The sequence below is a fragment of the Oryzias latipes genome, chromosome 11 (genome assembly GCF_053564925.1).
Source record: "Oryzias latipes strain Hd-rR chromosome 11, Olatipes_Hd-rR_3.1".
NCBI classification, from domain to species: Eukaryota; Metazoa; Chordata; class Actinopteri; order Beloniformes; family Adrianichthyidae; genus Oryzias; species Oryzias latipes.
Genome location: NC_136247.1, coordinates 5,764,901 through 5,792,433, shown reverse-complemented (window position 1 = coordinate 5,792,433; position 27,533 = coordinate 5,764,901). Strand labels below are relative to the sequence as shown.

At 38.5% G+C, this 27,533-nt stretch overlaps 1 protein-coding gene across 3 annotated transcripts in view; it reads left to right on the top strand.

Annotated features, from left to right (window-relative positions):
* atxn1a (ataxin 1a) overlaps nt 1-27,533 on the top strand; it is an 81,003-nt gene that overhangs the window by 1,784 nt on the left and 51,686 nt on the right. For 2 of the 3 annotated variants that reach the window (XM_078954582.1, XM_023960180.2), the window contains exon 2: nt 23,632-23,795. The gene's annotated coding sequence lies outside the window, so the exon portion shown is untranslated. Of the gene's footprint in view, nt 1-23,631; nt 23,796-27,533 lie in introns of those variants that run through there. The other variant, XM_078954581.1, reaches the window with a different exon arrangement.

The following is a 27,533-nucleotide window of genomic DNA, read 5'->3' as shown; positions in this document are numbered from 1 at the left end:
AGACCATAACATGAGACTAACCAACCAAACCAAAGAATAAAACTGGGCTTTCTGTAGTAAAGATGGTGTTTTGAACCTTTGCTGGTTCAGCTTCAGCCATGTCTGTCTACTGTTATTCAGAGGGATTAGCTGCTATTGGGGGAACCACACAGAACCCTTTTGTGCTGTTGAGCACAATTTAAATAACCAAAAAAACAACAAAGTAATTCATTTATAAGGTGATATTGATCATTAGAAACCATAAGCCCAATAGTTGTCACTCATTCATTATGGAAAATTAATCAATGTATTGTTTTTGACAGATTTGGTGAATTATAAAAAGTGCTCAGTCTGTGGTTACATCTGATGATAAATTTATTTTTGGTTTTCTGCAAAAGAGTGAACGTGGGAAAAGCTGCATATGAAATTCAAGAAGTTCCTTCCCTCTTGTCAAAGGACGTCTGAACTCAAAATAAAATCCACCTTCCTCTTTTAGACACAGAGATTCACTCTGGTCTACTCCCTTCTGCTTCTGCTGTGCAAAATACTTTTGCAGTACTTTCTTTACTGGCCTTTCCTTTACACAGTTTTCAAAATGTATTTACATTGTAAAATGCTTCTGTGCAAATTTATCTAACTTGTGGTTTATTCCAGAAATGCAACAAGTTTCTTTGGATCAGCTGTCAGATATTGCTTAAAAGCCAAACTCTATTGTGTTGCCATGCCAGTGCGATCCAGGCGTTCCACCACCCACCCAACACAAATGCACGCATGCACTTCCACTATCGCCTTTGATTCCCGCCGCCACTCACTTTCACATGGTAATGGGAGGCAATTAGAGTCCAATGTGTTCTAATCACAAGTCGTTTAAACAAACTTAGCCCCGTTTGTGGGGGCCATATGTGCACACAGACTTGTGCTGAAACTGTACAACAGCATACAACGGCCAGATTTTGCCAAAGATTTAGGACTTTTCTGAGTGTGTGAGGGTGATGAGGGGAACTGTGATTTCAGGACAATGATTGCGTGTTGATTTTATGGCTGGTAGACAGAAATTGCCTTATGAGTGAGCAGAGACAAAATAAATTGATTCAGAGAGGCTCATAAAACAGAGCACAAAACAACAGTTTCATAAAAAAAATTTAAAAAATAAAATCCCTCAAAGAAGCGTTTTCACATTGGGCTGTTTGGTCCACACTGCTCTGTTTCTTATGGTGGTCTACTTTGTTTCGCTGTTGAAAGCACACAAAAAACAAATAATCCCATATTTGTTCGATTGTCATGTCTTAATATTTCTTCATGATTAATATTTTTTCAATTACTTGCTGTGGGCTGTAATTATTATTATTATTTGATACTTTGGCTCTAATGTCATTTCCCCCTTTTAGCACACCTTCCCTCTTTGGTCTGCCTGGATTCACACTAAAGTAAAATGCACCAAAGTCCATTCACAAATAAATTATGACCATCATTTGTTCTAAAACGTCCCAGAGTTCACTTTTCTGATCTGTATTAGATATCAGTGTTTGCTTTTGCTATGGTGAGCGGACTATCAATTAAACTCAAGCCTGCCAGTGTGAAAGTGCCTTAACAATCGTCATTTAGTGAACTGGTGCTGGAGTTCACCAATATTTGATAGTTAGAGAAGTCTAAGCACCAGCCAGTTTTCAGATTACCATATTTTCTGCACCGGATTGTAGGGCACACTATCATTAAATGAAACGAGTCAGAGAAAAGTCACTTTATTAACTGTTCACATGAACTCTAGAACCTGTTTGTAACACACTAACTTTAGCTGTGTTACTGTATTCCCAATAACACCCAAACTTGTAAAAAAAAAGTGACATTTTGACAGAGTGCCACATACCTCTCAAAATCGGATCAACATCAGTGAAAAAAACAGATAATATGCCACACAATTGTTAAAAAAAAAAGTTGGCTTTTAAGTGTGCCTTATTGTGGAAAATATGGTAATATATTTTTTCCTTGTTATGGATAATATCACCCACAATTGAGCAGCTATAGTAACTGCATAATGTAGTTGGCAAATCCAAATCTAATCAGACTAAATAATGGTGTGAAAAATTTGTAGTACCAATTCCACTGCCTGTCCTCGTGTGTCAGAGCGTCATGAATGAATTTCAATAGTGGAATCAAAGTTCTGGCTGTTTTTTGTTCTAAAGTGAGACAAAGCTTTGACTTTCAAACTGTTTTTCCTGACATTTTTCTCTTGTTTTGGTTTGATTTCGAAAGGAAATAGCAGATCTTAAAAAAGAAACTTCTTAAAAGTATCCAGTCTTCTACACCTCTTTCCAATTGTCCATATATTTCAAACACACAAAGCCCTGTGCGACTTCACAACTCATGTTTTCAACGCAGAAACTCATTTTCATGTCTGTAAAGCTTTGCTTTTGTCAGCCAATTCATTTGCAAAGACAACAAAAGAAACAGCAAGAAATGCTGTTGATGTGACAAGCTTATAAAAAGCGTCAAGAGAGGTGCTTTAAAATTTCATCTCCGCTAAGCTGTTTCCAGATTCATCAATGTTAAGGGGCTTGATGCACAAATGAGAAAAGCAAGTATTTGTGAAGAAGGTGAGAATTAAAATGGAAGAATCATGATTGTCTTAATGCGTGATGATTCATCTGTTGCTCTCTCTTTTATTCCACATCTTGGGTTGTGTTTTGGCCATTGACTATACATGACAACTGGACGGAGTGACCCCTCTTGTTCTAAATAGGAAGTACACACTGGTCCCAAAAAGCTGAAATCCTAATTGAGAAATAAAATTATTTTTTGGTTATTGTACTATTTGTCAGAATAACCATTTTTGTTCTGTTATTTATTTAAGATTTTCTTTTCAGTTGAGCAAGTGATTCAAGCTATAATCTGACCAATCGGATGCCTCGATAAAAGTATGTGGTCTCAGATCCATGTTCTAAACGTGTGATTGACAGATTCTCCCAAGCCCACTTTCAAATGGTAGGGGTGTGGACTTCCAACAAGCTCAATCCTGGTTGGCCAGGGTAGTTGCCATAGAAATATTGACTCGGACCAATTTATTACTGACGAATTTTTGGTTCCAACATAGCAATGTCCATATAGCAAAAAAAAGGCGATTAAATTGACTCTATTTGGTTGGAACGGGAAGCAAATCATCTCCTATGGGTGATGTCACACTCACTTGGACCAGTTCTCATATACAGTCAATGTTTTCGGCCAATTTACAAGCTGTAGAAAGATAAAATATTGTTAATAATGAACAAGCTGTGGTACCAGTCAATTATGAAACCTCTGATCTAAAAGTGTTCTCCAATGTAATTTTGAAAGACTTCTAAACATGAACATTTACCATTTGCTACCAAAACCCAATGCTATGTAGTTTGATTACAAGCTGAAAAGCTTGGTTCCGGAAAGCAGCCAATCTAGAATAAAAATGAGGAGAAATTTAGAAAAGTAAGGGACAGAGTAAGACAAGGGACAGACCAAGAAATTGAGCTCTCTCGTTGAACCATGCAGTGTACTCCAACCTTTTCCTTTATATCCTCCTCTATTCACGAGAATATGCTTGCACACCAGAGAAAGGACACAGTCACGCAGTGTGCCGCCTTTACAGGGGGATCAATGAGACCCTTTGGTGCTGAGGCAAATTCCATCATGTGTTAGGATCATGTTTAGCTTGTTTTTTCTTTTAGTCTGCTACATTTACAAGACTATCGTTTAAAATCATGAGCTTTCCTGAAGAGCACTCATAGCAGTTTCTTTGATTGCTTGGCGAACATTGAATGGGACTGTTAGAAAAAAATGAGCAGATCTTTTAAATCCAATTTATATAAAAAACACCTGTTCACAACCAAGGTTATGTCTGTAGGTTGGGGTTGAGTATCACTGCCATTCTACATAATCCTTTAATTCACGATTTTATTCTGTATGGATTTCCCCCCAATTTTATTTGTAAATAAAAAGAATTCTTATAAAACTAGTAACGTAAACAAAAAACAGTATTTTACCTAAAAAATCCCAATAATTACTAATAATCTAAGGAAATGGGTTCAATGGAATTGTTTAAATATTTTAGATTTTGCTTGGCAAGGGTTGGCAACAGTTGCGCCCCATGCGACGAGACCCAAGCAGCCGGGAGAGGGGGAGGACCCACCCACCCAGCCAGGTGCAGAGGGCTCGCGAGCCATATATGGCTCTTTTGATGGTCACATGTGGCTCGCAGACAAATCTTTAATTATACTTTTTTTTCATTAGACCAGTCCTTCTCGGGCGCGATGCGATGCCAGAGGTCAGTTTACTATTATTTCACAGAGTTTGTACCAGCCGGAAACCTGTGAATTGCCGTGCCTAAAACTGCGCGCTCCCGTCTATGAGAAAGAGCGCGCAGATGCGGAGACGGGATGTGTGAGGAAGAAAGCAGAGTGTGTGTGTGTGTGTGTGGGGGGGATTGTAAACCCGCTGCCCGTCACCCACTGCAGCGTGTGAGTGTGTGTTTGTCTCCGCGTCTGCATGTGATCAGTCTGTCACAACTACAGAACATTCAGACCAACCTAAGATCACGTTTAAAGTATCAACGCCTGCATGAAGCAGAAACTCACCACGTATCAACCAGACTAGACAATCAGCAAAACTACTACGAGAAATACTCATCATTTATTAGCAACAGCATAACAATGTTATTAAAAAGAATCCACAGACTTATTGTACTTTAAAAATGTTGAAATTACATCGAATGCACACATTCATTTTTATATTTAGTTTTAAACATATCGTTGCTTACTAGGCCTGCACAATATACCGCAAATTTATCGTTATCGCGACATTAAGCTGTGCAATATGCATACCGCAAAAGACGGCGAAAATCGCAATAAATGTTTACCTTAAATGTGCTAAGACAATCTCATGGCAGCTTGAAATATTGAACAAATGAAATAAATCCCTTTATGCATTTAACCAATCAGAAGGACCTGTTTACGTTTTTGATCAATCAGATGAGCCCTTTTATGTTTGATGTTTGCCTCCTACGTCGACGAGGGTCATTTGGAGTATAATTTTTAAACTGTTGCAGTGAAATGGAAATTATGTTTTTGGTTGTTTTGCTATTTGTTTATATACCGTGAATTATATCGTTATCGCAATATTAATCACCAATATCGCATATCGCGAGTTTTCCTCATATCGTGCAGCCCTATTGCTTACTGAGTTTAACTGGGTGGCTGGGCCGCGTTAAAAGTTCTTGAGTTCATTAAACGCATCAAGCAGAGATCTGATTGGCTCTCAGTTCTGTCGCTCAGCCTGTTGTTAGGTAATTTGGACCAATGGGGTTCAGCTATGGGCCGAATAAGGGAAATGGGAGGGCTGGAGCGGGAGCAGGGGAATATAAAGTTGGGAGAAGCGCCCTCGTCTCGGCGGGAGAGATTCAGGAGTTGCTGAATTAATTGTACGGCGTTTATTGCGGTCTGCAATAACAAGAACAAAGAACCTTAAAAGGGGTTAAGTCTCCGTGCCTCAGTGTGGGAAAGGGACACCACATTATTGTATGGCTCTTTCAAAATTACATTTAAAAATATGTGGCGTTTATGGCTCTCTCGGCCAAAAAGGTTCCCGACCCCTGGTGTAGAAGAAAGCTTTGCCAGTTTTTCTCAACATTTTTGCATGTTTTTTAAGTTCCTGAGCAGCAAAACAACACAATAAACCCGCAAAAAGCGAAAGGTGTCATTGGAGGTGAGTTGTCTGGTAAAGCTGCTGTAGTGTTATAGCTACATATCCAGTTAATGAAAAAGGAGGAACTTCCAGTCCTTATTATAATACCTCAATAATTCCACCCTTGTTGTGTCAAGAACACATGTTTGAGCAACACATTCAAAGTCCTTCACCAGTTTCTTTTTAAGCAACTGATAAAATGGGTAAGATCCTCTTTAAGGGCATGCCACAACTCTTATACAGGACTCAAGCTATATACCCTTCTTGTATAACATGATTTAAGAGCAGATCTAGCTCACTTTCTTTGTCATCTCTGTCCCATGATTCATGTCTGATAACATGCTAAGCAAAAACCTAGGAGGACAGGGAATTATTTCCCTCCTTTACAGTTTTTCTGATGACAAAAGTGAATGTAAAGGAACCTTCCTATTAATTCTCTGTACTTCATGAGGAATAAAAATGTATACATTAAGTGTAAAGGGTATCTAAAATAAATCAAATGCCCCACTGAATTGTCAGTAGCTATTAATGCCACTAAAAGAAATACTATAAAAATAATAAAATAACAACTACCTTGTTGCGTTTTGTTTTACAATACAGTAGTGTTTGTTCTTTTTAAGAATTAATAAACTGTCCACATCATTTTTGTTCTTTATGAGGGAAAATAACTTTAGGTTACAAAAGGGAACTTGAAATGAAAATTTGTAGAGCCCGAGCAGATCTTCAGAGGAACGGTTATGGTACCTACACCATCTGCTCTGTCCTCCTGTTGGCCTGGGTGTCAGCATAGACGCAAACACCCCAGCCAAGGGTGAGATTCAGTCTAAAAAAACCTCTACATTTTCAATAGAATAAAATGTAGATTTGAAAGATTCTATTTTTCTCTCCGTATTACCAAAGTGTATGACCACCCAGTTAATCAATGTAGCTGCAAATTAAAACATCTTAGTTTAAAAATCCGATTTTCTTCTTTACCAGCTGGAAGCTGGCTGAATGGGCACCAATAATGAATGAATTCTGAGCTAGGAGGATGTGCATTTAGCAAGAGGAATGCAATAACAGGAAAATGGTCTGTGATAGAAACAATCCCTGGAATACCAAAACCCACCCTTCACTAATGTTGTTCTTGGCGAAACCTCACTTTCCTTAACTACTGTTTACTAGGATGCTGAAGTCAATACGTGGTACACAGTGATGAAAATAATGCTATATTCTGACTACAGCTAGTGTTTTTAATGCCTGTTTTTTTTGTTTTGTTTTTTAAAAACAAGCCTTTAGGACTTGGTGCTCTCAGAAGTGAGCCAAAACTGAAGAGGATCAAACTGCATGGAATACTGACCTAGCTTTAAGCACCGCCCACTTGGGGGCGGTATTGCTTGGCCAAGATTGGGGGGAAAAAAGTAAGAAGACAAAAAATGGCTAGTCCTGCTAATTTTCTGATCATAGCATAGTAATTAGTAACCTTACCTCTTCACAGCGTTTATTTTGTTAGATTTTCTTTGACACATTTTGCAGCTTTTCAAGAGTTCTGCTTTTTTAAATTTGTTCTTTAGGCATTTCAGTTTTGCTCCTCAAAAGCATTTAACACATTTACTCACTTTACTGCAATTTTTTTACTTTGGTTTACTGTCAAGTGAAGTAAGACCTGGGCTCTCAGACAAACCCTTTAACACCGTAGATGTTGCTGGTGACACCTAAGCAACACTCGCTCTTCGACGTACCATAAAGGCCTGTTCACACCGGGACGAATTTCGCCCGCGATATTCGCCGACGTTTAACGCCTCATGACTAAACAAAGGGCACCAATGTGAGTGTGCACACCGACGCGAAAAAACGCCACGCGTCAAAGCGTCACTTTTTAAAAAACGCCTCGGGTTCCTTTTTTATTGGTTTGATGCGCCGCGTCAAATACTATACGACCAATGAGAATGGTGCTTTTGCACACGTGTCTGGAGCTTCTGAAGTTACAGTAAAACACAACTTGGGGGCGCTCAAACACAAAACTGCCTATCTGAGCACACATACCAGCGAAGAAGATAGACGCCAAGTAGACACACTGCCGCGAAGAAATAATGACGGACATTCTAAAATATCCCCGAACCAAGCACCAGTTGGAGCTACTGGTGCTTGAAATATTCATGTTTTCTTTGTATGATTCTGACAAGCGCGTAAATACTTGCTCTCCTCTTCTGAGTGAAAAGCGACTTTAAGAAGCGTAAAGTTGCGCAGCGCCACCTTGTGTACAGGAGTATTTCTGTTTTACATTAGGCGCCATCTAATGTCAGGGAATGAAATTGCATGTTCGCTCGGCTCATCGTCAGCGAAAATCGCCTGGGTGTGAACACAAAAAACGTGGCGAAAAACGCTGGCGAATAACGCCTGGCGAATATTCGTCCCGGTGTGTACGGGCCTTAACTCTTTGACACAGAGAAATGCTGCTTTGCATTAGCTGCTTTCCTCTGCTTCAGAATCAGACAGAATTATGCAAGTTGGGTTAACGGTTGAAGAGTTTCTGTCCGCCTATTCTGACCGTGCCCAAAGTACCAGCCTGGGTCTGTAAAATCCCTAAAATAACGTGTGTTTTATTTGAAAAGAATTAAAGTAAATACTTAACTGGACACATGGTTCTGACTATCTATCTGTATGGCTTGTTTGTAGTTGCAGCTGGATAAGTTCACTTGTCTTGTTGAATGACTGACTGGATGGCTTAAGATTAGCTTCATAATTCTAGAAACTCGGCTGCAGGGTGGCTAGCTGTAATGCAACTTAGACACATGTCTTTCTGTTTGAGCGGTGCTTACTTCAAACTCCCGTTGTGATATGTAATAAACTCATAACACTTAAAACGGGTCATTTGGCTGCAAAAGTCAGGGAGATGTTGTAAAACACTCACAGAGATAAAACCTGGTCGGAAAGAGCTAAAGATTCCCAGGAATCCATCAACTGTATCACTCTGAATTCTTTGGCTGTACTTTTAATGTTATCTCGGCTCGGAAAATATATTTTGATAAAAGGTCTGTATAAATTTCCTCACATGGCTATCTAGCTTCTGGCTTTTATTTTCATTTGTTCAGTGAGAATTTTTTTTTAATGTAATTGTTAAACATGTTCTTAAATGTTATTCCTGGACGCGTTGCAAAATATTCAAACAACACATCGAATACATTCAAGCAAAAATATATTTTGACAACTTTTTCCAAAAGAGGCACACATATACAAGAAAACTTAACTTATAATTGAATACATTTCCTGTTTTCTGTTTCTGTTTTCCTGTTATTGATCTTATTGTGTTGCATTTCAGGGGGTGGCTGTGGTGCAGAGGTAAAGCGGTCGACCTCTGATCTAATGATCACAGGCTCGGTTCCTGCCTTGCCCTTGTGTCTAAGTGTCATTGGGTATGACACCAAACTCCTCATTGCTCCTGGTGGTTGATGTTAGCGCTAGTGTTAGACAGCAGAGCTGCCATAATGTGTGTCCGCATAGTTGAATGGGACTATACATCATCGTATACATCATTTATCATATCTCAGTATATTTAGGAACCTTTCCTGGGCTGCCAACACCTCAGCACTGGTTGGAAAAGGTGCAGCTGCGAATCACTTCCTACGAATACTACGGAGACACCAATGTAGAGAAGAAGCCGCTGGTGTCTGTCTACCAGGCCGTTATAGAACCAGTTCTGAATCCCATGATTAGAGCAGCATGGTTGAGTCTAATGCTGTTGGTTGAAAGACAGATCAACTTTGAGTCTCCTGTCCAGTTTATACCTTCTTGAAGTAGACAGCGGTTTTCTGAAAATGTCCTGGAAAGTATGGCCGGTGTATAATGGGCACCTTGGGCACAACGAGAATCGATTTGCAGTCTTTTTTTCGTTGGAGCAATTAGGTTTTCAGGGTGGTTTAATGTTACGCGAAGAGCCTTAAACTCATTTGCCTCCACACTACCTGTAGAAGAAGATGGATAGCTGAGTGCACTCAGACTCTGACAGGACACCCCCCCCGAATGGAGACTACCACTGCGTGTTATGAACGCCACTCACTCTTAACTAGAGCTGAGAGGAGTGCAGTGAGGTTAAGGGAAGTTGTGTGTGATTTTAGGTCAAGGCTGACTTTGTTATGAGTAAAAGTATGTATTAAACGTGTTGCTCTGGGACATGCAGTTTGAACAACGGCTAATACTATAGTAGCTCATTTATTATTTGTTAAGTTGTAACGTGCTTGAGATGCAGGAACTTGGCAGTTCTCACAGTTCAGAACCTTTTTTTAATGCATTATTTTTATTTCAATTATTTCCAGATTCTCCTGGACAAATAAATGGTCACCACAGTAAGGGCCTATAATTAGCATTTTTTTCACTTGGCCTGCTCTTATTAAATGTCAAGACTTCACTAACACAGGGTCAGAGGTTACACAGAGAGGATGCTAAACATAGTCTATTATTCATTTCTAAATAAAGTAATATTTAAGGTTAGTGACCAGTCAGCCCCTGTTGTTGTTCCACATAATGACAGTTCATATTTGGTACCAGAGTACTGTAGATAAAAGCTGCATCTTTATTACAGGAGCAAGTAAATTGATGAAATACCAGCTCTGAATTTATTCTTTATTGTAAGTGAAGATAGAGATGTTTTTGTTGGGCATAAATTCCACTTTTTTAATCTCGTTATTAAAGCATATTCTTAAAAAAAAACCCATCAAAACAGCTTTTTGAAAATTTGGATGTAAGGTTTCATATAAAAATGGAGTTACCGGTAGTCATTTGTTACCAAAACACCAGTTGGAGCTTTAGGGCAAAACTCAGCTTTATTGGCCATGTACAGTGCATGTACAAGGGATTTGGCTCTGTGTCTTGTGCTCTCGTGCAAACCAGCAAGGTATATAAAAAGGTGTAAAGGGGTAAGACCAAAAATGGTAAATAATAATAAAAAGTAATATAAGGTAGATATAGAAATAAATGAGCATAACTTAATAAAAATGCAACAGTAGTTCCGGTGTGACAGTTTCTATGATTTTGTTCCGTGTTCTTGAGTGCTCAGGAGTTCATCAGAGTGACGGCTCTGAGGTAGAAACTGACTTTGTGGCGAGGCTGAAAAGGTAGTGTCCGGGATGAGAGGGGTTTTTTGCGATTCTGCCAGCCCGCTTCCTGTTTTGGGTCAGCAGTTTTATTTAGTTATGTGAAATATATTGTTTTAAATGCTGTGTGGTGCAAAATGAAGGGAATTCATTTTGTTGTTTCTAAATAACTGTAGTAGAAACATGGAAATCCACATATTGGATTTATGGCTTCCTATCTAGGGACCCTTATCAGCTGTTCTGAATTATATATAATTAGTAAACATGATGGGACAGTTTTGCATCACTTGTCTTATGGGGACTGTCCTTTAATTCAGCTTCAGTCTTCTTTAGTTTCATTATTTTCGTGATAGCCAAACGGGACCAAGTTGTTGTGCGTGAAACAGAGCTAGATATACAGGAGCATAGAGCTTGTTTGTTTCAGAGGTGGAATGTACACTTGGGGTTTGAATCGGTTGCAAAATATGTTAGTTAATGCTGTCCTGCAGCTTGGTCATGAGTGCTGACTGCTTGTGTTGATGTTTGGTTGTCTTAGGGATGTCGATGTATTGACAGCGCTGCTCTGGAGACTGACAATAAAAGCTCAGCTGCTTGAGAAATACTGCTTGGTGTTGAGAAAAGTCGGTGCGACTTTCCCCCTTTTTAATTTCATCTAAATATGCTTGAAGAACTGGGGCAGAACAGAGTTCCTGGGGTGTAAGAGGGCGGTTGTAATGATGTGTGTTGAATTTGCGTCCGAATATGCAGATTTTGCTCCTCTGTCTTTGACCTGCTGGGAAAAAAAAAGCGGAGCCTTTATCAGCACGATCCCCCAACTGGTGTGAATTTCACAAAGTGGTCTCCTGGATGTGATCATTTGTGGTGTTGCATCAACTTTTTTTTCTGTTTATTCTTTAGTGATGATGTGGAAATTCTTTTTTTCCACAGATTAATCAATGTAAAACTGTCCACAAGTTCAAAGTTTCCTGTTGCAAAATGGCTTTTATTGAGGCCTAGATCAGAGCAAAGAAAATTCACAGAGAACTTGTAAAGAAACGGGTGTTTTTTTAGGTTCTATTTGAACTTTTTCTTTCGTCCTGAGCGTGTTTGCTAAGATTAGAGTTCACCAATAGCAGCTCCCCTCGCGCCTCTTTGCTGCAGCTTTGGACTAGAGATTTATGGGGTTTATTCTGTTGTTGTTTTTTATGGAGTCTTTTTTTGTTCCATTATTCCAAGCGTAGCACTCACTGTTTTAAAGCATAAAACGTAAAATAATGCTGAAAAAATAGTTTTGCACTTGAAACAGAAAATACTTCAAAATCTGTGCAATCAAAACGACTTTCACTCCAGAGAAATTTTATCTCAGGGCACCAACAGCCAGCCAATCACAGACATGAACATGAAGGTTGATGCTGACTGTTTAAAAATTTTTTCCCATCAACTCTTAGAATAGATAAAATTTGGCCGTGTGCAGTTCCCTGCTCTGTTTCGAGCGCAGAAGAGACGGAATTTCGACTGAAAATTGTTTTGATTGCACATATTTTCAAGAGTAAAATTGTATTGCTTGTACTTATATTTGTGTTTCAAGTGCATTTCTCTGTCTCAAGCGCAAAACAATTTTTTGAGCACACAAATTGTTTTAAGTTTACGCTTAAAACAGTGAGTGTTACGCTTCGAATAATTGAGCAGAAATCCCTCCATAGTCGTACACCTCTGAGCTTTAAACACCAAAGCACAGTTTCACACTGCAAAGTAAAAATAGAGAGGTTGCATCTTGCACTCGCTTGCATGGCTTTCAGTTGTGGAGCCTAGCAAAATGGAACTGATAGGGTTTAGTTTTCAGACAAAGTGGCCTTCATTTAAGAGGCTTGTTTACTTTTAAACCTTTTGAAGAAAAATCCACTGAGTTTTAATCATATTTATGTCACCATTCCAGTGACAAAGAACATAAATTAAGATTTCTTCTTCAAATTGAGATAGGTTTGCTTTAAACATTTTTCTGCGGTTAGGCTTTTTCATACTTCATTAAACGACAAATTGATATTCTTGTGGTCACCTTTAGACTTTTCCATTTTCCTGTTCACACACTAAAACCTAATTTAGTTGAACAGATTGTATGTCTGCCGTTACTATAGTTACCATGAAAGCAGACTGGCATCTAAAAACTACTTGATCTATTTTTGGTTTTATGCAAAACCTCATGTTTTTCTGTTAAAAGGTCAAGAGATCAGACCGAAAAAAAACACCCAGAATGTTTCTCAAAAGTGCAGATAAAAGGTTTAGGTGTGGCCAGCCGTGAAACCCTGGTTGTACATGCATGAACGAGGCTTGGAATGAAGGCAAAACACCTCCTTTATTAAATGAAATTTCATCCATATCATTTCTGATTTCCTTTAAATGATGCTTTTCATTTCTCCTGAATCTTTTTAATCCTTTAATTTGAGTTTTTAAAATATATTTTAATTCCTTGCCTCCTGAAAGGCTTAACGTAAGCTGTTCTTAAACACCGTAAAGTGGAAATCGATTAAATTTGCTGCCATCTACTTTAAGCTGAAAGAATTCACATACGGTTTTCTTTTCGAACTATTTTGTGAATTTAGTTTACTTTTTTGTTTGAGTCACAGCAATAGAGGCGAGGAGGTACTAGGTGAGGGGAAAGGACGGGCTCATTTAAAAAAAAAAAAAACGTTTTTCCAGGAAGTGGTTTGCTTGTGTTTGTTTTCTTCTGCCTTGTTGAGGCAAATAACTCATTTATTGAACTGATGCATTGTTGGATGTGGGTGGGAGATTTTGCCTTTTTGCCCGTGCACATTTCTAAGGAAATGATAGTGTGAGGATGTGTGCAGGCGAGCTGACAGGGGGGCTCTTGTGGTGATTTTACAGAGTAACTACTGTGGAACAGCTGCCCCACTACCAGTCTTTTATTTATGAACAGTGTGTGGCTCTATGTGTACAGTACATGAAAGGCAGAGCGAGGGTTTGGCACAGCATGTGTCATTACAAAAATACTCTGACCTAATGCTATCTGACTCGACCTTTTGCACTAACGCATATGATCACTCATTAGGGGTGTAATGATTCATTTTAACAACAATTCGATTCATATCATAATTTGTAGGTGCTGATATGATTTTTAGTCAAGATTGTTTCTTTTTTTAACGATTCAATTCGATCCGATTCACTGATCTGAAATCGATCTAGGACAGGGTGCTCATTGCGTCGATCGCGATCGACTGGTCGATCTTCAAGGACATAAGGGTAGGTCGCAGGCCAGCAAAGATAAATAACCAAAAAAATAAAAAATTCATTTCTAAGAAGTAGAATTAGTATGGGACTTGATTGACATGCAGAACGGCCAATCGGACTTCCTCTGATACATACGCCACTGCACATCATGCGTGTTTAAATATACTGAGCGCAAACTGTGTCTGTCATCACAAAGTCTTTCTCCGGTAGAAGACCACTCTGGCCCACTGGAGTGTTTATTGATCTGCCCGGATTGCCCCCGTGTCTCCTCCTGCTGCGGGCTCGGCAGCCCCCCCGATAAATCCGAGCTGACTTAGAAAGCAGTGTTTTCCGTGGCACGCGCTTCCCACGGAGCCAGCAGGCTTTAGAGATGCCGTGCTCCCCAAATTACACGGTTTACAGCAGAACATAAAAATACGATAGTCGCTGCTTTCTGATTTTGTGATAACGCCTCATCTTTTACTAAAGGTATCTCCTCACAAATATTTGTGTACTCTTTCGTCTTAGTTTTTGAATTATCAATAAAGAATGTTATGTACCACTATTTCATAATACTAAATTTATTAAACACTATTTTAGTCTCAAAATACCATATATATATATATATATATATATATATATATATATATATATATATATATATATTAACTTTCGGTCTGTACTGTATATATAGGTAGATCTTGAAGACATGAAGACATCGTCGTCTAAAAAGTACCTCACATGCCAAAAAAGTCTGTGCACCCCTTCCATAGACGGATCAATCTGGTTGATTAATAGTCATACCGTTAACAATAATGTGAGCTATTTCTCAAAGCAGCATGTACTTGAGCATTTTAGTGAATATGTTCCATTTATTTATTTTCATTTCATTTTTTTGCAGTGTTTTTCCAGCAAGATGCAACAACAAGTGTGTTTGCATGTATTCTTGGTGTGTACTTTGTCATGTATCGACAGCAACTCACTATGGAATGTTAACAAGGCAGGGTGTTGCCTTGGCAGCTATGGCACCTGTGACCTTAGTTACACAAGTTGTTGTCAAGCTTTGAAACAGTGATTGTTTCCAGCAAGACCCATCATAAAATGCCACTCACCAGTTTTGACAGTTACATAACCTGAAGGCCTCAAGGTCATGTTCTTTAGGTCCTTTAAGTAAAAAAAAATAAAAAATCTGGAAGGACTAAATTTTGTTTGCACGCCTTTGCAAAGGTCACTTTGTGTAACCTAAATATGCATTTTTTTGCAACTAAACACAAAAAATAGATCTGCCTCTTTGTAGGCAGCTGTAGCCCACAAATGAAGCATAAGCATAGTATAGTAGGTTTATTGAAAAATAGAGGATCCTTTTTTTGGATTAAGGGCAGTACAAAGTGTTGGCTGTGAGCCAATGACCTGAAACACAGACAAACACACAAATACATTTTTCACCGTGTCCAGTCGTCCTTGTGGTCTCCCTGCTCCTTTGTCCTCGATATCTTGGTGTCTTGAGGCGACAGCTGGTGTAGCAGCGTGAGGACCCGTGCTGTCTGTGCACCTTTGTGCATGCAGCTATGTGTTTCAGGTAGGTGTGTGTGTGTGTGTGTGTGGCAGTGTTCTGGCCAGGTTTTTCCTTCTCTGCATGTGAACACCTGTGCTGGCAAAAGCAACCAACCTCACTCAAAGACCTCCTGGCATTTTCTGGTGGTGAACTCCATGATAAACTGAGTGGGTGAATTTGATTTGGTGCTTTCCACGTGTTTGCAAATATATTAGCTTTCTGCTAAAGCTTTATCCCTACTATAGTGTTTGTTTCAGATAGGCAGCAGTGTGTTTTAATGCTCTATTCGTATTTTTCGTTTTTGGAGTGTTTATGGATGTCAAATGACTTCAAACGTGGTTGAAAGGAAGGGTTCTGCAAGCTGACGACAGTAACTTTCAATTGATGTAAACTAAAAGTCCACATCTGTTTGATGGACAAACCAAGACAGGAAATTTTTCTATTTATTAGCAAAATATTCCACAAATATTAGAACATGTCTATAGTTGTCAACTTGTTTTCTTTCTTTTTTTTTGCTTTGTATTTTATTCCCAAAAAATGATTAAATTACCTGTCTGTATGAGTTATTAAGTTCCGTTTTTTTTCTGTATTCTAACGGAATCAAACAAGTAGTTTGATTTAAAAAAAAAAGCAGCCACAAGGTTTCAAGCTGGCTTATCACAGTTGAGACTTTGAGAAATTTCAGGTGTGTACTTTGGATTGTTTGCTTATTTCAGCGCTAATATAGCAAAAATAGCACATTTATCTTATCGTCTGTCACGTTTTATTTAATCAACTTTTGTTTGTTGTCCATAATTTCATAAAAAATTTATTTGCGTACAAAGATTTTTGTTTTTTTACTTTACTGTTTAAAATATGGAATTTAGTGCTTTTATAATAAGCAGGTATTTGCATTTAAAGACACAAAATTGTCCCCTAAACAAAGAACCATGCTTTGAGTGTTTTGTTATGTTAAGTCATTTCTAAGAAGTCAGTCCTCTTTACATTTATACATCAACAATGTACTGCAGTGCTCCTTTGAGGGCAATTATGTAATCAGAAACTGCTTTTTAAGCACAGATAGAGGCAGGAGAGACCGAGAAGACAAAAAGACAAGCTGCTGACTCGTTTTTAAACAAATATTCTCACCTTTTAGTTGAACAGCGCCTCATGCAACGTGCATTTCTCAACAGCTATGATGCACTTCTCCAGTCTTATTTTAAAAGTGATCTTTCTTTTGTCTATCAGACAGTAGAAATACAGTTTAGGAGTAGACCTGCATACTTAAGAATGATTGTTTCTTTTAATTTCAGATTCTCAGTTGTTCTCAATAAGTTATTGTATTTTTATAGATTTTTTTGGAGTTAGTTACAAAGTATAAAGATTGTTATCTTCCTGCAAGAGTTTATTAAAAGGTTAAAAATTTTTAGTAATATCCTTAATTGTGTATATAAAATGAGCACACTGGAGGTGTATAAGATGATAGATGTGTGTTTGAAGACCCACTCCGATTATCTTTTGAGTTATTTTAAAAGTGTTCCGTGTCATCTTTTAAGTCATGATTATGCTGGTTTTAGTTGTGGGCTGTACTGTTAGCATGGAGCAACCCCGCCGCCCCTTCCCGTCCTCATTACTTAGAGCTCTCAATATATGCTCCCTTCTGCTAGCTTACAGCCCGTCACACATCTCCCCCCTAACATCAGTGGTGCAACAAAAATGGCGAGCAATGTTGGAGCTATCCAGCTGTACAGTTTTGAGCCACATGCCAACTCAGACGAGGAAAACGAAGACATACATAGATGCATCAGAGTGGAGTGGAACAGGGAGCTTGTGGCCCCCCAAGCATATTTTCTGTGACACAAATAAGCTTTTTTTTCAAATGACATTTTTGTTTTCTCCTGATTACCAACTGCTTGAATAAGGAAATATTCAGAAATGCAATTTTGACCCTAATTGTTTTTATGTTTGTCTTTCATCATTTCAAAAAATGGCACACGAACATGCTAAAAATACCAAAAACACATGTTTCATTGGAGCGACTGTTCAAATGTGTTCACTTTAGACTCATAGTTGTCTTTATGGTTCTGGGATTCTTGGTGAGGCACTTAAAACTTGGTTTCCTGCTGTTTTTTTCCCAGGGGCCTCTAATCTGAGCAGACATAACTGTGGAGAACGGAGTAATTCCTCCGGTGACAGCTTGAGTAGTAATATATGTTTGTGTCAATACCATATGTTTTGATACATATAGACATGGTGGTGTGTGTAATCTGTTTTGTAAATATGTCATGCTTTGCACATCTTTTCTACATCTCATTTGTTATCATGTTGTCATGCTTTGCACCACATCAAAGCTAAAGCAAAAAGTTTGAACAAAATCGCTGCTCAAGGATCATATTTTGACTTCAGCTGTTGCGTGTTTCAAAGTCTTTTGGAAGGGGGGCAATTTTTGAATTTCTTTTTTATTCCCTCCCAGCTGTTCTTTGATTTGTACTTAAGGTAATCATTCTGTGACCTTTAACTTATACATCAATGTTCACCTGACCGAAGTCCAGTCCGGAGCTTAAAAGTCTGCTTTACAATGATGACTGGCTTTACGGGCTCACTATCGACACAAGTCCTCATCTGCAGTCCCTGAAGCTCCAACCATAAACATGACTGTACAGTCGTGCACACGTGTTATCACAGGAACACACACACACGCTGTAGACATGATTGTGTGTTTCTCTTTGGCAGCTGACTGGTGTGTCTCCTGATGTGTATGTGGCTACATTTAAGTGTGTCTCTCCCTGTGTGTGACATCAACACAGCAGGCAGGAGACCAACTGACAAACAGGCTGAAAGGGTCAGCACCCACACACACACACACACACACACACCCACACACGCACCCCCCCCCCACACACACACACATACAGGCTGTCAGTACCATTGAGTTTCCCCTTGCAACAGATGGAGGTACTGTAGCTCCTGACTGCTGAGAGTAAGTGCCTGCACTATTTTAGACCATGAAGTCTATTCAAAAAAGGGAATCCAGGTGAAAGTTCTGTTCAACACTGATGCAACCCCTCAAAACCTATTGATTTATGGCAACAGTGATGTCACGAGAGCTCTACAGCAACCCTGGAACAAATGAGAAGAACATGTAACGAGAAGATGTGATATATTTAAAACTCAAAAGTACTTTTGTAATAAGGATGCATCAGAATGGGGAAGAAGGGTTTCGTTTAGTTTAGTTAGTTCAGTTTAGAATTTTCCTGTTGAATTGTATGTATTCATGATCCCTTTTATTTTATGTTTTACCCTACATTTATCCGCACAAAGCCCATCGAGATGACCGTTGTTGTGATTTTGGGCTATACAAATAAAATTTAATTGAATTGAAAGGGTGATTGAAGTGACTTTGAACGTGGCGTGGTTGTTGGTGCCTGACAGGCTGGTCTGAATATTTCAGACACTGCTGATCTACTGGGATTTTCACCCACAACCATCTCTAGGGTTTAGAGAGAATGGTCCAAAAAGGAGAAAATATCCAGTGAGAAGCAGTTCTGTGGGTGAAAATGTCTTGTTGATGCTAGAGGTCAAAGGAGAATGGCCAGACTGGTTCCACCTGATAGAAAGCCCACAGGAACTCAAGGAACCACTGGTTCCAACTGAGGTCTGCAGAAGAGCATCTCTGAACGCAGTAATATATCTAGATGGGCAACAGCAGCGGAATACCCACCGGGTACCACTCCTGTCAGCTGAGAACAGGAAACCGAGGCTTCAATTCACACAGACTCACCAAAATCAGGTTTTCTGATGATTCTCTATTTATGCAGAGACATTCGGATGGTAGGGTCAGAATTCGGTCTCAACAACATAAAAGCGTGGAACCATCCTCCCTTTTATCAACGGTTCATGCTGCTGGTGGTGGTGGTGGTATAATGCTGTGGGGGATATTTTCTTGGCACACTTTTGGCCCCTTAGAACCAACTTAGCATGGGTACTGTGCCACAGCCTATCATGTCAATATGAACCAAACTCTCATGAATGTTGAATCTATGGCACAAAGGACTAAGGTGGTTCTGGAGGCAAAAGGGGGTCTCTGGTGTTGACGTTCTTTGAATTACCGTAACTCTTTGACCGTAACACAATAAACGGAATTCCAACGGATTCTGAAGCTGAGAAAAGCAGCTTTACGCTGATTTGCAACACTTTACTATCAAACGTTTACACAATCAACGTGATTCTAATGAATTCTGACGCTGAAGCGGTTTTTTTACCCTAATATCATCACATAGCTGCTATTCTTAGCTTAAGAATCCGTTGTTTCGTTAACTGCATGAACGATCAAAGAGTTATGGTAATTGAAAGAACGCTCTGCTCATTAAAAATAGTAAAGGCAACATGAACATAAACACCACCAGAAATATGGAATAGTGATTTTGCTAATAACCCTTTTGGAAAAGAGCAGATGACTTGCTAAAAAAGCTGTTATGACCAATGGATCAAACAGTGATGACATGGTGGCCTGAAAGTTTTATACACTTTAAATGATCAGACACGCATGAAGGACTCAGGAAAAATGTCACAGGGATTCAAACTTAGAAAGCTGATGCAACTTTTGATCATGCATGTACATTCTGATCATTTCTCTGCTTCCTTTAAGAAATAATGTTTCTTAGTGCAGTGTTTTTCAACCAGTGTGCCGCGGCACACTAGTGTGCCGTGGGAGATGGTCAAGTGTGCCGTGGGAAATCACCCTCATTAACTGATATAAAAACATTTCCCATCTCCGGGATTTCAGCTCTCTGTTCATCAAAACAGGCCCTGATAAACCACTGAGTAGTTAGGAATATAGAAGATCGTAAAATACTTTTTCTTTGCGTTTATTTTATTTTATTAAAGACATTTTGATAAGAATGATGGTACCGCGATTCAGCTGCAGCTCCGGCTGTATTTTAGAAAAGTCCCGGCCCTTTAACTGTCTCCACCAATCATTCTTAGGGAACTTAATCACATGTCATCAGTCTGACCAATCAGAAGTAGTTAAAGTCTTCACTTCCTTGTCCCGCTTTAGCTCGTAAAATCGCTCAGTTCTAACAAAAATACCAGCTAAATCTCGTCTTTATCGGTGCAGCTTTCCACAGAATCCGGTATCAGACCGTGGAACAAGTGAACAAAACAATGAAGCTCAGAGACGCGATCTCTGCCGGCCGTTTTTTGCACTACATCTCCCATGATGCATTGGGTTGTGAGAGTGAAAGCGCACAAGGAGATCTGTTGTTAAACGTCTTGAAACCAACGAACACACAAACTGTTTTTAAATCTTCTAACTTAACTTTTATTGCAACTTTTAGAAAAAAAACAGCTGCAGTTTCCAGCTTTTTCTGCAACAATTATCTCAAAAATGCATGTGCAATTGTGGAGGGGCTGTAGATCAATACATACTGAGTTTCTCCGTTTTTTTTTTTTTAATTTTTGGATCCTGGTGTGCCGCGGGATTTTTTTTAAGGTTAAAGTGTGCCGTGGCTCAGAAAAGGTTGAAAAACACTGTCTTAGTGTCTTCCCAACTTTTGGTAATAATTTATAATGAATTGCCGTATCTGTACTTTCCCCCCACCATAGAATATCAATGAGGAAGTAGAACTTATCAAGTCAGAGATGAAAATAGTTCTGTCAGGTTTTTATGATGAATGTGACATTTCTTTTTCTTTTGAGAAGGCCAACAATGTGCAAACCGCTGTAAATGCCATGACAGTCATAAGACTGGAAGCTATAAAAAAATTGATATGTTGTTTTTGTGTGTACTATTCAGGCTATGACAAACAACAAAGTGCTCTCTACAAGGATGTTTAAAGGCCTATATACATACAACAGGACCTTTCATAAATTTTTCTCTTCCTTTTATCTCGAATTTGAACGTTTGGTCAGATTGTTTTGCTTGTGCAAGGATTTTTTTTTTGAGAACGCCCATACTTTTTGTGTATTCATAGAATTTTATATCAACTCCACATGAAACAAAAAAAAGGAAGTGCATGTTTATCTTCTTGGCTTGTTTATTATGTAATTGTTGTGGCTGATTTTGCTGTAACTAAAGTGACAAGTTGCTTTAGGTGTGCAGCTCAGGTCCTGAAGTGTCTTTGGCACAGAATGGCTTTGTGTGTCCAGATGAGTGGCAATATTATACGTGCATTTGAAATGTGGTCCATTTGACAGTTGAGCCATTGACGGTATAAGAGAACTGGACTGAATGACCCTTCCCCTTCCACGTTCAGGAACTACCTGAATCCCAAAATCTCTATCAGTCTGTCATTGTATTAGTCAGAAAAACCATTCCTGCTCTGCTACCTTTTTAAACATGTTCTTACTAATCCTGTTTTTTTCTCCACGTTTTCTCTGTAGTGCAAGTTATAAACTGACAAATCATATGCCTCAATAAAAGCATGTGGTGCCTGCTGGTCCCCATGTCGAACATTCAAAATGTTTGACCAATTTTGTGTAGCCAACAACAAGACCTTGTTGGAAGTCCACACCCCTACCACTTGAAAGTGGTAGGGGTGTGGACTTCCAACAAGTTCACTCCTTATTGAAGAGTGTAGTTGCCATAGAAACTCAGACAGTTTCAGCAAACAATACATTGTTTGGCTCTATAGCGAATAAAATGGCGGCTGAATTGACTTCATGTTATTGGAGCCAGAAGTAAGGCATTTCCTGTAGGGGACATCACACTCACACGGCCCAGTTCTCATATACAGTCAATGGCTCAGCCTAATGTTTGGCTCCGCCCTGTGAACTGGGACGTGTCTGTGTGACTGCTGTAATGGCCTTAGGTTGGTAGAAGTGTGCTGGGTGGGTACACTGATCCTTTTTCTCCACCACTGTGAACCAGACCAAATAGTTTGGGGCATTTTTATTCATCAAGAATAGATACTTCTTACTTCTTCTCATAAACATCCTTTAATGTGTCTGTAAAGGTGGAACTACATAAGCATGGTAAAGGTGCCGGAAATAATCACCGAATTGATTTCTATAAGGACTCACTGGGATCCAATTAAAATAAATTAATGTCTTCCATCCAAGACAAATTATATTTAGTAAAAAAAAAAAAAAACATCTTTCACATAACCTTGGGTTTTCTTTGGGTTTTTATGAATCAAAATTTGGATTTTCACATTTACAAAACTAACATAAATTTCCTTTTTTTCCCTGAACACAAGAAAATTGCTTTTGAAGAAATTGCTTTTGAAGAACTTGCTTTTGATAGACTTGATGTCACTCCATATTCGAGATGAAAACAGACACAATTCAATTAGGTGTTACTGTATAGGCAATCCCAATACATAATACAATGTCTTACGTCATTCTTAAAATTTGTTAAAAAAAAAAAAATTAATCTGGGAGAAAGATATCTTCCCTTTGAAAATCAGAAACTCTTACTAAACAAAGAAGAAAAAGGGACTTCATTAATTTCAAGTGGGTTTTAATATGATTATATTTGTGTAAAAGTTTCTCTTTTTATGGCACAAAGAAAAGAAAAACATTAGGGAAAGTGTTGGATTCCTGTAAAATAAGCAGTCTTTAAAAAAAAAAAAAAGTGAAGATATTTGAATCACCGGGAAAGCCTTTAACAGTTCAGTTTTTGTTAAAATAGAGACGCTTGCAACCAGGGTCTCATATGAGTAAACAACGCGTGGTTGCCATGCTGATGGGCCGAGTATAAATAGCATGGGTGTTGTTCTGATTGCTCTTAAGAGCGGGCGAGAGCAGAGGGTGCAAGGGGAACCGCACGGAGAGAGCGCAAACAAATGCTCCAATTTACAGAATCAAGAGTTCAACACATGTGGGAAATGAAAGATCATAGAACATGAATGTTTGTGTGCCCACATTTTGTATTTTTAAATCAATAGGCACTCTTATTTTAACAATGTTTTTTTAAGAGTTTGCACATTTTTTGTCTTGTGGTGCACATGGGTGCATCAAATGGCTGATTTGTCACATTACTTCTGTGGTAGGATGGAATATAAATAGATGTAAAAATTAAAACAGAACTTAGTTTAAGATTATGCCAATGATTGTGAGTGAAATGAAATTGTTTCGCTGCAACAATCGATCACCTTTAAAGTGATGCAAATATTCTTTCTGTGTTTTCATCAGGGAATGCAGACTCCACCTATATACGGAAGGACATGAGCAGCCATACAGACATCTGACACTGCTCTGTTTCACTGCCAATCCAGGCCGCACATCAGGAACTTCAGTGGCGGCATCTGAGCTGAGGGCTCCACCTACTCCACCTAAGCTCTGCCTCCTCAACTCAGGTAAGACACGGTCCTGAGTGTGCCTGCCGCACTTCTCCTGGTGAGCCGGTGTACTTATTATAGCGTGGGAGCTGGTTCGGTGTTTTTTATGATAATTTTTTGCGTAACTACAGTGGGGTCCATCAGAAACTGCCAAAGAGTTTCTTTTAAGTGCATAAAGGAGACATACTGTTAGAGTCAGCCACTTGGTAACCATGGCAACCCATGCGCATTTGCATTGAATTGCTGTAATTTTCTCTGATTGATTAGACAGGGAAAAAAAAAACAAGGTTGAAGTGGTATCATGGTGCGTCTGTTCTACCGACTTCCTTTTAGCAGCTTATTGCTATTATCAGTGTGGCCATGCAGAATGTGTTTTCCCTTATTTATTACTCCATGTTGTGCTTCAGATCAAGCTGTAGCCTGAGGTAGTAATATCTTTCTTTCATGAAAATTCTTATGTCAGTCAAGAAAATGAGCCTGAAATACTGAAGGAACAAGGTACAATTTCCTTCATGTTACTTCATACTTCCATGAAGTACTTTTAAGTCCAAACCAAAGAGACTTTTAAAACAGAGGTGCTATTGTCTTCAGATTTTTAAACCCTTGTAATTTTTTTGCTCTTTTCATTATATGTGGTTTTATTATTTTTGAGCTGATACTGGTCATCTTTTTTTAATGACCTAGTTGTCTGTCTCCAGTCTTCTTTTTAAAAAAAGATTGTTGTCTTTTTTTCTTACTTGGATCTATATCTGTTTTTTTCAGTCTATCTCTGACTTGTACTAATAACTTTGTGATGGAAACTAATTCTCTGTTGTTAAGAGAAACCCTTTTTCTTTTTCATGCAATTGTTTATTGCATTCAGTTTTCTTCTGTTTGCTTTCAGAAGATGTCCATAGTACTTTGACAAAAGTGGGCACATGTATCAACAAATCAAAAAGCACCCGTCTGTCTTTTAAATCTCCCAATTTAGCAACTATCAGCCTTCAGGCTTTAAGTGGCATCGAGGATTTTTTTTCCATGTATTTTGCACTAATTCTGACAAACCCAGCAGCCTACGGTAACTAAAAAAAAAAAAAAAGAAAACAGGATAGAGTAAACAAAAGATACTCAGATTAACTTTTTCAAGTCCCACTCATGTTATATTATGATCTATTTTAAAAGTTTACTCAGTGATCTTTTATTCTGATTATGCAGATTTTAGAACAAATTAAAAAAACCTGTCACTTTCTAGAACGTAGTTTCTGCAGCGTGGCAGGAGTTTCATTCAAAATTCACCTCTGCCTGTCGGGGCGAAGCAACCCCACCCCCCTTTTCCTTCCCGTCACTGAGAGCGCGGAGCAGGTCCGCCTTCATGTTTGTTACGTCACAAATACGCTCTATTTCAAAGGGCATTTTGTTTCATATGCTCCAGATTCGCAACGACTTAAATACAGAAATACTCAGAAATGCTCAGAAATTTTAGCTTAGTTTTCTTTATATAGAGTATTTCCTTCATTATCAGAAAAATGGTACAAGAACATGTCACAAACACCAAAAATACAATTTTCAACAGAGTATGTTTTTACAGTTCAGTTACCCTCCAAGTGATGCAGGAAAGTGGAAAATACATCTGAAAATTTTTCAGTCTACAAAAATGATCTCGGATCCAACGTAAATGCCGACAGGAAAGAATCCCACTGACTTGTCTTTGACAAAAAGCAGCAGTGAAAAGACACAAAGCGGAGAGAATCATTCAGATGGAGCAGAAACATCTTCCTGATGAAAGGACAAGATGGATCAAAAAAGTTGATGCTCTAATTAAGAGGGATCTTAAAAGATCTTATATCTGCCTTATCAGAGGACCTCATTGCACAGGGTGCCATTTTTACAGGATATTACAGTCCAACAAGCTAAAGAAATGTCAAAGATAAAACTCCAGAAAGGAAAAATGCAACCTGTCAAACTTGTTTGGAAGAACAATAAACTTCCACTTCAAGACAACAAAGTTGAAACATCTTTGACAGTAAACTCACTGAAGTGTAAGAGAAAGTTCTGTCCAAAGGCCTCCCTTTTCCCATTACATCCAATCAGATTCCAGTTGGGGAATTTATGACAGGAACAGAATCTGCCATAAAAAAGTAACACAGAGGGGCAATAACTGAGGATAAAGGCACACCTCAGAGGGCTGTAGAGCAGTGAATCTCTAAATAGTGGTCCTGATGTCACTCCTGCCAGCAGACAAAGCAAAATACATTGTAGTATTGAACACAAACGATCAACACACAAAGGAGACACCAATCCATGTCTTAATGGACTCTCGAAAATATACCAAGAATGAGTCCTGAGACAGCAGAATAAGCTCAGTCATCTACAGAATGGCCAAACGCCTTGTCATCCTCTTATCTACAATGGTAGGAAGCATGGTACCCCACATCCACAATACCCAGGACTGTGTTAGATTTGTTCAACTCATCAATGTGAAGCCAGCTGACACCTAAGTGAAATAAATCAATCACCATAATAATGCACTGAACAAATAGAACAGGTTCACTTTGGGACATGACATGTATGACTGCTCTGTACATATTAAGGAATGCAGAAACCTGATCATTAATGTGAAAAGGAGATCATTTACACTGACCAGACCTCTCATACTTGAATCCCGCCATCAACTTAAACACAAGCTTGGAGTAATCAGTTCATTATTGCATTCGGCAGAAACCATACATACAAACTCGGAAGAACCCAAACTAAGAAAGCCCCTTTAGAATTACCCTCTGGAACTGTAGTTATCCCAGAATGATCGTCAACAGAAGACATCCCTGTTATTTTGAGCACAGCAATAGTTACCCCACTTCTTAGTCACTCTAACCCTCAGCAAGTTTGACATCAGCTGACAAGTCTGACAGACATGTTGACATTTTTTATTATGACATCTTGTTGTTTTACTTTACCTTAATTCTCCATATAATCCTGAAGAGACTACTCAAATGAGCAGCAGAACGCCTAACCTTTAAAGTCCAGGGTAGAAATTTCATCACGGCTTTTTGTTTATGATCCATTTGCAATATCAAACAACTACTTGGAGCTTGAAGGACCTTTTTGTGGCTCCACAAATGTTTTAAACCACAGACGAATTAATTTATCAGATTCAATTTGTAGAAATACTAAATGGAGTACTGAAAAGAAATGTGGCGTAGATCAAATCTGCTGAAAGGGAGCATAAAGGAAAGAGGTCAAAAGATGAAAAAAAAATGGAATACACCATTAATAATGAAAATGAAACAACTCTGTTTGATTTTTTTGTTTTTCTGCAATGGAATGTCTCATTTTTTAATCTTTAATCTTTTAAAATTTTCCTTCTCCGACCTATAGTCAGACATATAAATGTTAGATTGAATTCCTTGTTAAAAAGAAGCATTATACACCATGTTTATATTTTTGTGATATGAATATAATGAGTCACCTGCATATCAGCAGAACTTGCAATCATGGGTTGTACAGTTATTACATAACTAATTACAAATAATGTCCATTCAATCCAAGCATAATCAAATTTTTAGCAAAAAAACCCTGATATAATCCGGCTATTTAACATATTTTGAGATAAAAAGTATTTATTTCTAGATTATATTGCATCTTTTACAATTTTATGAAGCTAATTATATAAACTGGCTTTTTTCCCCCAATTTTAATGTTACTCAAAGATTTGTAAACATGTTTTGTGCTTTCTTGGCTGGATTTTTTTTTTTTTTTGAATTTTCTTTGTTGCAAAAA